The sequence below is a fragment of the Sarcophilus harrisii genome, chromosome 6 (genome assembly GCF_902635505.1).
Source record: "Sarcophilus harrisii chromosome 6, mSarHar1.11, whole genome shotgun sequence".
NCBI lineage: Eukaryota > Metazoa > Chordata > Mammalia > Dasyuromorphia > Dasyuridae > Sarcophilus > Sarcophilus harrisii.
Window position 1 is genome coordinate 240,133,111 of NC_045431.1, and position 11,735 is coordinate 240,144,845.

The window sequence follows — 11,735 nt, forward strand, 5'->3', positions numbered from 1 at the left end:
GAGTAATTATCATTGCAATTCTTTTAGTTTCTTAGGCTGGTATTGACCTTATATACTTGGGGAGGTGAAAAATTATACATGGTTATTCTGTATCCAATTAATTTTGTGGCATTTACCTTTAGTTACATCATAGTATCTATAACTCTATTTGAACTCCAAACATCTGGCATGAGTTATATGGTTTTGCTCATCAGCCGTGTTCCTGAGAATTAAGCTAAATTGCAAAAGTCCTTGTGATTATTGAGACATTTGATGGTGATCTCACAAAGGTAGAAAAGGATAGATGGTATCTGAATAGACTATTAGTACAAATTTAATAGAAAATAGAGATCTGTTTTGCTCCCATATTTATTCTTTTCTCCCTCCTTGTATTCTTCATATTACTACCATATCAATCTTTTTGCTCACACTGGTTCTGGTAATGTTACTGCCCTGAAATACTTTCAATGGTTCCCTATTCACTACAAATTAGTGCCCAAACTCCTTAGCCTGAGATTCAGGGTCCTTTAACCTTATGCTCCTTTTTCCAGGCTTATTGTGCCCTGCTGAAACTGGAGTACTGTCTGCTTTTCACTCAAAGATTTTACTTATTTAATTAAATAAACGTTTACTAAATATTAGATTTTTTATTTAATAACCTTTTATTTGCAGTATATATGCATGGGTAACTACAGCATTAACAATTGCCAAACCTCTTGTTCAATTTTCACCTCTTACTCCCCACCCCCTCCCTAGATGGCAGGATGATCATTGAATATTAAATATGTTAAAATATAAATTAGATACAAAATAGTATACATGACAAAACATTATTTTGCTGTTACAAAGAATCAGACTCTGAAATATTATTACAATTAACAACCTGTGAAGGAAATCAGAAATGCAGGTGTGCATAAATATAGGGATTGGGGAATTCAATGTCAATGGTTTTTAGTCATCTCCCAGAGTTCTTTCTGGGTATGTGGTTCAGTTCATTACTGCTCCATTGGAAATGATTTAGTTGATCTCGATGCTGAGGATGGCCTGGCGGTCCATCAGAACAGTCATCATATATTATTATTGTTAGTATATAATGAACTCCTGGTCCTGCTCATTTCCTCAGCATCAGTCATGTAAGTCTCTCAGTGATTCTGAAATTATTCTGTTGGTCATTTCTTACAAATTAGTAATATTCCATAATATTCATGTACCACAATTTATTCAGCCATTCTCCAACTGATGGACATCCATTCAGTTTCAGTTTTCCAACCACTACAAAAGAAAAGGCTGCCACAAACATTCGTGCACATGGGTCCTTTTCCTTCTTCCATAATCTCTTTGGATATAATCGGTAGTAACACTGGATCCAAAGACCTGTGCACAGTTTGATAACTTTTGGCATGGTTCCAAACTACTCTCAAAATGGTTGGATTCGTTCACAACTCCACCAACAATGCATCAATGTCTCAGTTTTTTCCCGCATCCTCAACAATAATCATTATTTTTCCACTATCATCTTAGCCAATCAGCGATTGACCTTGAAGGTGGTATCTTAGAGTTGTCTTAATTTGCATTTCTCTGATTAATAATGACTTGGAGCATCTTTCATATGACTAGAAATAGTTTCAATTTCTTCATCCTGAAATTGTCTGTTCATATCCTTTGACCATTTTTCAATTGGAGAATGGTGATTTTTGCATAATTGAGTTAATTCTCTATATATTTTGAAATGGGGCCTTTATCAAGAACCTTTGACTGTAAAAATATTTTCCCAGTTTGTTAGCTTCCCTTCTAATCTTGTCTGCATTAGTTTTGTTTATTTTAAAAACTTTCAGTTTAGTATAATCGAAATTTTCTATTTTGTGATCAGTAATGATCTCTAGTTCTGCTTTGGTCATAAGACCTTCCTTCCTGGGTCAGGAGGTAAACATCCTGTGTTCCTCTAATTTGACTAATAATTTCATTCTTTATGCCCTGGTCATGAATCCATTTGACCTTATCTTGGTGTATGGCATTAAGTATGGATCAATGCCCTAGTTTCTGCCATAGTAGTTTCCAATTTTTCCCGGCAATTTTTGTAAAACAGTAAAGTTCTTATCCCAAAAGCTGGGATCTTTGGGTTTAATCAAAAGACTAGGTTATATGTTTGTTGACTGTTTTTTTTGTCATGAACCTAATGTTCCACTGATCAACTGAGTCTATTCATAGCCAATATAAAATAATTTTTGGTAACTTTCGCTCTATAATATAATTTTTAGATGGTACAGCTAAGCCACCTTCATTTTGATTTTTTTTTATTAATTCCCTTGAAATTCTTGACCTTTTGTTTTCCATATGAACTTTTGTTGTTATTTTTCTAGGTCATTAAAATAATGGTTTTTTTGGACTCTGATTGGTATAGCCGCTAAATAAATAGATTGGTTGGGTAATATTGTCATCTCTTTTATTATATTTGCTCTCGCCCTATCCAAGAGCATTTAATATTTTTAATTGGTTGAATCAGACTTAATTTGTGTGAAAGTGGTCTGTAATTTTGCTCATAAAGTTTCTGATTTTCCCTTGAATAGATTCCTAAATATTTTATATTATCAGTAGTTACTTTAAATGGAATTTCTCTTTGTAACTCTGACTGTGTTGGATTTATTGGTGACATATAAGAATGCTGATGACTTTTAATGGGTTTATTTTATAACCAGCAACTTTGCTAAAAGTTGGATTTTCTAATAACTTTTTAGCAGAATCTCTGGGGTTTCTAAGTATACCATGTCATCGGCAAAGTGATAATTTTAGTTTCCTCATTACCTATTCTTATTCCTTTAATCTCTTTCTCTAGCTCTTATTGCTAAAGCAGCGTTTCCTAATACAATATTAAATAGTAACAGTGATAGTGGGCAATCTTGTTTCCTCCAGATCTTATTAGAATGGTTGCAGTTTGTCTCCATTACATATAGTGCTTACCTGATGGTTTAATAGATGCTGCTGATTATTTTAACAATCCATTATTCCTATACTCTCAAGTGTTTTTAATAGGAATGGATGTTGGATTTTATCAAATGCTTTTCTGCACTATTAGGATGATCATATGGTTTTTGTTAATTTGGTTGTGCTTTGCTGGCCAATTATATTAATAGTTTTCTAATATTGAACCAGCCTGCATTCCTGGTATAATCCTACTTGATCATAGTGTATTATCTTGGAGATGATTTTTCTGTAGTCTTTTTGCTAATATCTTATTTAAGATTTTATCAATATTCATTAGGAGATTGGTCTATAGTACATTTCTCTGTTTGAGCCTACCTGGTTTGGGTGTCACCTTGATGACATGTCTGTGTCATAGAAGGGAATTTAATGGGACTACTTCATTTACATTCCTATTTTATCAAATAATTTATATAGCATTAGAGGCCAATTGTTCTTTTAAATTTGGTAAAACTGATGCTAGTGAAATATGAACTTGATCCGGGAGATCATTATATGCTTCAACAACAATACTATATGATGACCAGTTCTGAGGACCAGGCCATCCTCAGCAACGAGATCCAACTAAATCATTTCCTAATAGACGGTAATGAACTGAACCAGCTATGCCCAGAAAAGAACTCTGGGAGATGACTAAAAAACCATTACATTGAATACCCAATCCTATATTTATTCACCTGCCTGCATTTTTGATTTCCTTCACACGCTAATTGTACAATATTTCCAGAGTCTGATTCTTTTGCAGCAAAATAACGTTTTGGTCATGTATGCTATTATTGTATCTAAATTTATATTTTAATATATTTAACATCTACTGGTCATCCTGCCATCTAGGGGGTGCAGGGGGTAAGTGAAAATTGGAACAGAATTTGGCAATTGTTAAGGCTGTAAAGTTACCAATACATATATCCTGTAAATAAAGGCTATTAAAAATAAAATTAAAAATAAAAATAAAAAGGAAAAAAATAATGTTTGAGTGAAATTCACATGTAAATCCATCTGGTCGCAGGGATTTTTTCTTAGGGAGTTAACTGCCTGTTCTATTCTTTTTCTGGTCTGGGACTATTCAAACCAATTTACTTCCTCCTCTAGTAGTCTGGGAAGTCTATATTTTTGGAGGTGATCATCCATTTTCATAGGTTATGGAAATTGATTGGCATAAAGTTGAGCAAAAATAACTCCTAATTATTTCTCTAATTTCCTCTTCATTGGTGGAAGGATTCTCCCTTTTCATTTTAAGACTACTAATTTCGTTTTCCTCTCTCCTTTTCTAATCAGATTGCAAAACATCTATTTTATTGGCTTTTCATAGGAACCAACTCTTAGTTTTATTAATTAGTTCAATAGTTTTTACTTTCAATATTTTTAATTTTCTCCTTTTAATTTTAAATTTCCAATTTAGTATTTGATTGGGGGTTTTTTAATTTGGTCTTTTTAAGTTTTTTTAGTTGCAAGCCCAATTCATTAATCTTTTCTTTCTCTGTTTTATTCAAATAAACCTCTAAGGATATAAAAATTCCTCTTATTACCCTTTGGCTGCATCCCACAAATTTTGGTATGATGTCTCATCATTGTCATTATCTTAGTGAAATTATTAGTGTATCTATAATTTGCTGCTTCACTTAATCATTCTTTAAGATGAAGTTGTTTGATTTCCAATTACTTTTTTATTCTATTTCCCCTAATTTTTTTTGTTGAATGTAGTTTTTTATTGCATCATGATCTGAAAAGAAAGCATTTACTATTTCTCTGCTTTCTTTGCATTTTTAATTTTCAAGATGTTTATGTCTAATATATAGTCAATTTTGAATAGGTTCCATGAACTGCACAGGAAAGTATATTCCTTTCTATCTCCATTCAATTTTCTCCAAAGATCAACATACCTAATTTTCTAATATTCTATTTACTTCTTTAATTTCTTTCTTATTTGTTTTGTGGTTTGATTTGTCTAATTCTGTGGAGTGCACAAGGTTGAGATCTCCCACTTCTTTACAGTTTTGTTGTCTATTTCTTCTACAACTCTCTTAACTGGATTTAGGAAATTGGATGCCATACCACTTAGTGCATATATGTTTTAATATTGATATTGCTTCGTTGTTTATACTACCCTTTGCTTGGGATGATTTTCTTCTTACTCTTTTAATCGAATCAATTTTGCTTTGCTTGATCTGAGATAAGGATATTACCCTAGCACAGCTCACCTGAAGCATAATAGATTATGCTCCAGCCCTTTTTACCTTTACTCTATGCACGTATCTCCCTGTTTTAATGTGTTTTTTGTAAACTTAACATATTGTGAGTTCTGACTTTTGATCAGTCTGCTATCTGCCTCCTCTTTATGGGAGTTCATCCATTCACATTTACGGTTAAATTACTAAATCTGTATTTCCTGCCATCCTAACCAACCCAGATTATACTTTACTTATTCTTGCCTCCCAACCTCTTTCCCCTTTAAGCTGTATCCCTCTTGTATCGATGCTTACCCTCTTTATAATCCCTCCCTCCCCTTTGAGTCTTTTCCCCTTCCTTCCCTTATTACCCTTTTTTCCTTTCCTCTCCCCGTTTTTAATGAGGCGAGAGAGAATTTTCTCTCTAAAACAAATGTCAATTATTTTTCTTTTGGCCAACTCCTGATGAGAGTAAGATTCACACAATGTTCTCCCCCTCACTAAATTCCTCAGATATTATAGTTTCCTTTGCCTCTTTTGTGGGATAATGGTTTCCCTCTTTTTATCCCTCCCTTCCCACCTTGTTCTGCCATCATCCTTTCCATATCTGCTTCCCACTTTTGTATTTATATCAGTACAATCAAATTATACATGTATTCTTTTTGTATATCCACAACTTAAAATACAATTCTCAGAGTTATTTTTACCTTTCTGTATCTCTTCCAGGTTCTATGGTTGGAGATCAAAATTTTTTGTTTCAGTTTCTGGTTTTCTTCAGAAACAAATGGAGATTCCATTTGTTCATTAAATGTCCATCTTCTTCCCTGGAAGAAAATGCTCAGCTTAGCTGGGTAGTTTATTCTTGGCTGCATCCCAAGTTCTTGTGCCTTTCGGAATATCATGTTCAGGCCTTCGTTCCTTTAATGTGGGGCAGCCAGATCTTGGGTGATCCTTATTGTGGCATCTCGGTATTTAGTGGTTTTTGGCTGCTTGTAAATTTTTCCTTAATCTGATAGTTCTGAAATTTGCCCACAATATTCCTTAGGGTTTTATTTTAGGGTTTCTTTCAGAAGGTGTTCGATAATTCTTTCAATGCCTATTTACCTTCTAGTTCTGACCACATCTGGGCAGTTTTCTTGATGATTTCTTGTAAAAATAGTATCTAGGCTCTTTTTTCATCATAGTTTTCAGAGGTCAATGATCTCAGATTATCTCGTAGATCTATTTTTCCAAGTCTGTCATTTTGCAAGTAGATAATTCACCAGTTTCCAGTTTGTCATTTTTTGGTTTTTGCTTGGCTGATTCTTGCTGTCTCAATGAATCATTAGTTTCTATTTATTCAGTTCTAATTTTTTTAAAAATTATTTTCTTCATTAACTTTTTTTACTTCTTTCTGTATATGTCCAATTGAGTTTTTTAAATGTATTGTTTGGTCTGTTGAATTTTTTTCATTCACTAATTTTTTTCAGTGAATTATTTTCTTTTTTTCCAATTCACAGATCCTACTTTCTTTACGAGTTCTTTGTCTTTTCAATTCCGCAAATCCTACTGCGCAGTTCTTTATTTTTCAATTCACCAATTTTGTTTCCCTACGCTTCCTGGGAATTTTTTAACTTTTCAATTCGTATTCAGGAGTTGTTGCTCTCTTATAAGGCTTCTCTTTCCTTTCCCCATTTATCTTCTAACTCTTTTAACAGACCTAATGGTCTCTTCTATGAGCATCATGTAAAAAGGAGGGACAGTGTGATGCATTTTTTTGCTTTTTGGGGTCTCTTCAGGTTTGTGACCTGCTCTTTTTTCTGCATAAATGTCGATCGTTCACTTTCATCTTTTTATTCATGTTTTCAAAGCCTTTAGGGTATTCTCTGAGCAGTAGGTTTACCAGCTTCGCACCTCTGCAGAGCAGGAGATGTAAACCGATTTCAGCTCTAGAGTATGGGGTGCTCTGAGTGAGAGTCTTCCTTCCCCCAACAGGAGGTGGATTCAGCATGGCCGAGCTATCAAAGTGCCCAGTAGGGCTATGTGGGTTAGCGATTGCCCTCGGCTATGAACTAAGGGTGAAAGTGTCACTGCCCAGGCCAGAGCCTTGTGGGACTGCTGGTATTAGCAGCTGACCTCAGACCGCAGATCTCCTGGCTCTGCCCAGCGTCTGCCTGATGCAAATCGGCCTGGAAAAAGCTCTAAGCTAATCGACTCCCCACTGCTTGCAATTGGAGGCTAACCTGGGATGGGTCTCCTGCCGTGCAGGATCACAACTACCCCCAGAAAAAGCCCGGTACTCTGGTTGGGGCTGCCTTGCAATACTTCAAGATCTTTCACTTTTTCAGTTTGGGCTCTCCTCAGAACCTAATTTCTCTTCCAGTGCATATTGCTGATCTCCCCTATTTGGAACCAACTTTTTTGGCGAGACTGCAGATTTTTCTTCAGCTGGTGAGTTGTTCCTTATCTTACAATTGTAGTCAAGACTATTTTGGGCTTGATATAATATTGATAAAGAGGAGTGAAGAAAGAGCTTAAAAGTCGCATCAATCTTCTCCACCATCTTGGCTCCGCCCTCCTACTAAATATTTGAAACTGGAGCATGCAAAGCAGCTATAACCTTGCAAAATATCATGGCAGATAGGCCAATGACAGACTCAAAATCCTGGTGAACTAAGATTTCTCGCAGTGGAATGAGCAAACAGAACAATTTGTTCCAGAGACCCACAAGGTATGAAGGCATGGGAGCACTTAGGCCTTTGTCAGACATTGAAAATACTAAGAATCACTGCATCCTGGCCATAGTCAGACAGCACGACTTTTAGCTTGCCCTGGGCTTCAGTGACTCTGGACATGAAAAGTAAATTGAACCTTTCAACTCTGTCTCACTTAATCCAATTTATATTCAAATCAGACTCAATCAATGTTATTATTGAGGTTCTCCCTTGAAAGCAAGACTAAATAACAACTAAACACTTGTTATAAAGATTATATAATAAACTCTTGGAAAATAAAGATAAACAGCAGGTCTTTTTCTTGACTCAAAGTCTGATACCCTAGAAGGTTGGTGGATACCAACATGTCCCTATAAAAGTAAATATCTCATGTAATTTGAAGATGAGTATTAACATACAGATTATATTATATTATAATATCCCATATTAGGGATAGGTGCTAGGAGAAAGTACATGATACAGGTTTCATGAATTGATCCCTGAAGGCACTCAAAAATTCTGAGAAGCAAGAGATGAGGAAAAGTAAAGATATAGGGAATCAAGAAGGAATTTGAAAACTTGATTTCAATGGGACTAAAAATTAGATTTAGAATATGAAAATTTGAGCTGAATCTATCTCTGTAAAGGTTTATGTGATACAAGGAAATATGTATTCTCTCTTCTTGAATACTTAGTGTTTCCTGTTGGATGCCGAATATCCCATATGTCTTTATGGGCAGCTAAGTGGGCACTGTGGAGAACACCGGATCTGGGTGAAAGATCTAAATTCAAATGTGGCCTCCACTTTGCTCTTTTGAATCTGGGTAAATCACATAGAATCTGTTTTCCTTAGTTACTCATTTGTAAAATGAGGATATACCTGGAGAAGGAGGAAGCCACTGCAGTATCTTTGCCAAGAAAAGACCATGTGGTCTGAGAGAGTTGTGACACCTAATGGCTCTTTCATTACATTATCACTCAGCCACTAAAAAGTGATTTTCCTAAAGTGCTGAGTCCAAGGTATGTAAAACCTTCCTTGACTTAATCCTCCACTGCCTTTTTCAGTTTTCTCATGCCTCACTCCTCAATATGTTCATAATTACAATGACACTGATTTTCAATAACAATTGAATGATAAAATACTCCCATCTCTTGATTCAATGTTTTCTATGACTGGCACACATAGATTTGCTTCTCTACTCTACCTCTGACCACATTAGCTTCCTAAAGTTTTAAATAAAATATCATCTTTCACTTTCGACCCTTTCTTGATTCTATTGTCTTCCATTCTATTAATCTCTTCCTCTTTATTTTGTATATAGATAACTGTAAATTTATTTGTATGTTGTCCCCCCATTTGATTTTAAGATCCTTGAGGGCAGTAACTATATTTTGTTTGGTGTCCTCAGTACATGAATCAATAAAGTCTTAAAAATGTTTGTTGATTGATAGTTATCTTTATAAATTTTGATACTAAGGCTTTTGGAGTACATAAATTTATTACTGATATGGATTCATTGGTTATGGTTCCTTTCAGCATAACATAGTTTCCTTGTTTATTCCTTTTTATTTCTTAACTATGATTTTTGTTGTTATATGGTATAAGTTGAAACTCTTACTCTTTAAGAGTTCATTTAATGTATAAATTCTTACCCATCCCCTCAGCTTTTATGTATGTCTTTGTTTTTTCAAAATGTGTTTCTTGTCTGATCTGTCATCCATTTTTGTTAAATTTTCAGTTCATCAAAATTTTAATAATGATCCCCATTTTAGCAAAAGAAATAGAATGGGAAACTGTCAGCTCCCTAAGAAAAATCCCCAGCACCAGTTGGTTACATGTGAATTCTAGCATACTTTAAAGAACCAATTACTCTGCTCTATAAACCATTTGAAAAAATAGGGATTTAGAAGAGTCCCTACAAATTCCTTTTATGACACGAACCTTTGGTAGACACAGTACTGATACTAAACCCGGGTGGGTTGAAAACAGAGAAGAAATTATAGACCGATCCCCTAATGAATATTGAAGCAAAATCTTAAATAAAATGTTTTAAGATCACAGAAAATCATCTCCCAGGATAATACACTATGACCAAGTGGGTTTTATACCAGACATTCAGGGCTGGTTCAATATCAAGGAAAACAATAGCATAATTGACTATATCAATAACCAAATTCACCAAAAACCATATGATACATCTCAATAGAGAATGAAAAAAGCATTTCATAAAAATTCTATCCATTCCTAATAAAAATAACGAGAGGATAGGAATGAAATGGACTTTTCTTAAAATAGTCAGGAGCATCTATTAAAACCATCATTAAGCATCATAGGCAGTAGGGAAAAACTGGAACCTTTTCCGGTAAAGGATCAGGGTGAACAAGGTTGCCCACTATCATTATTGTTATTCAATGTGGTAAAACTCTAGCCTTGACAATAAGATTCGAGAAGAGATTAAAGGAATTAGAGTGGGTAAAGAGAGCAAACTATCACTCCTTGCAGATGATATGATGGTACATACTTAGAGAACCCCAGAGATTCTATTAAAAAGCTATCAGAAATATTCATAGCTTTTGCCAAAGTTGCCAGGATACAAAATAAATCCCATAAATCCTCAGCATTTTTAGCCATCATAACAAAATCAACATCCAAGTGATACAAAGAGAATTCCATTAAAAATAACTGTCAATAGCATAAAATATTTGGGAATCTTTTACCAAAGGAAAGTCCAGGAACTATATGAGCAAAAATTACGAAAAATCTTTCCACACAAATAAAGTCAGATTTAAAGATTTGGGAAAATATTAAGTTCTTTGGATATACCAAGCAAATATAATAAAGATGACAATACTCCTTAAAGTAATCTATTTATTTAGTGCTACCAATCAGACTCCCAGAAAATATTTTAATGATCTAGAAAAATAACAACAAAATTCATATGGAAGAACTAACCAGGTCCGAGAATGTCAAGGAATTAAGGAAAAACATCAAATGAAGTTGGCCCTAGCTGAACCTGATCTAAAACTGTATTATAAAGCAGCAGTCACCATCATTTAGTATTGGCTAAGAAATGAATTAGTTGATCAGTGGAATAGGGTAGGTTCTGAACAAAATAGTCAACTATAGCAATCTAGTGTTTGACAAACCCAAAATCCCAACTTTTGGGATAAGAATTGATTATTTAATGAAAACTCCTGGGAAAACTGGAAATTAGTATGGCAGAAATTAGGCATGGACTCACACCTAAAACGGAATATTATAAGATGAAAATGGGTCCATGATTTAGGCATAAGAATGAGATTATGACAAATCAGAGGAACATAGGATGGATTTACCTCGCATACTTGTGGAGGAGGAAGAAATTTAGTAAAGATAGACTAGACATCATTATTGATCACAAAATGAAAATGTTGAATTATATATCAAATTAAAAAAGCCTTTGTACAAACAAATACAAACAACATTAGAGGAAGCAACAACTGGAAAACATATTCGCAGTTAAGGTTCTGATAAAGGCCTCATTTCCAAAATATATAGAGAATTGACTCTAATTTATAAAGAAATCAAGCCATTCTCCAATTGATAAACGATCAAAGGATATGAACCGACAATTTTCAGATGAAATTGAAACTATTTCCACTCATATATGAGAAAGTATTCAGATCACTACTAGTCAGAGAAATGCAAATTAAAGAGAGAACTCTGAGATACTACTACCCACGTGTCACATTGGCTAAGATGGCAGGAAAAAATAATGGCCGAATATTGGAGGGATGCGGAGAAAGCTGGGACTGATGCATTGTTGGTGGAGCTGTGAACGAATCCAACCATTTGGGGCAATCGGGAGTATGCTAAAAGTTTTTAATTTTTTATTTATTTTTTTTATTTAATAGCCTTTTATTTGCAGTATATGTG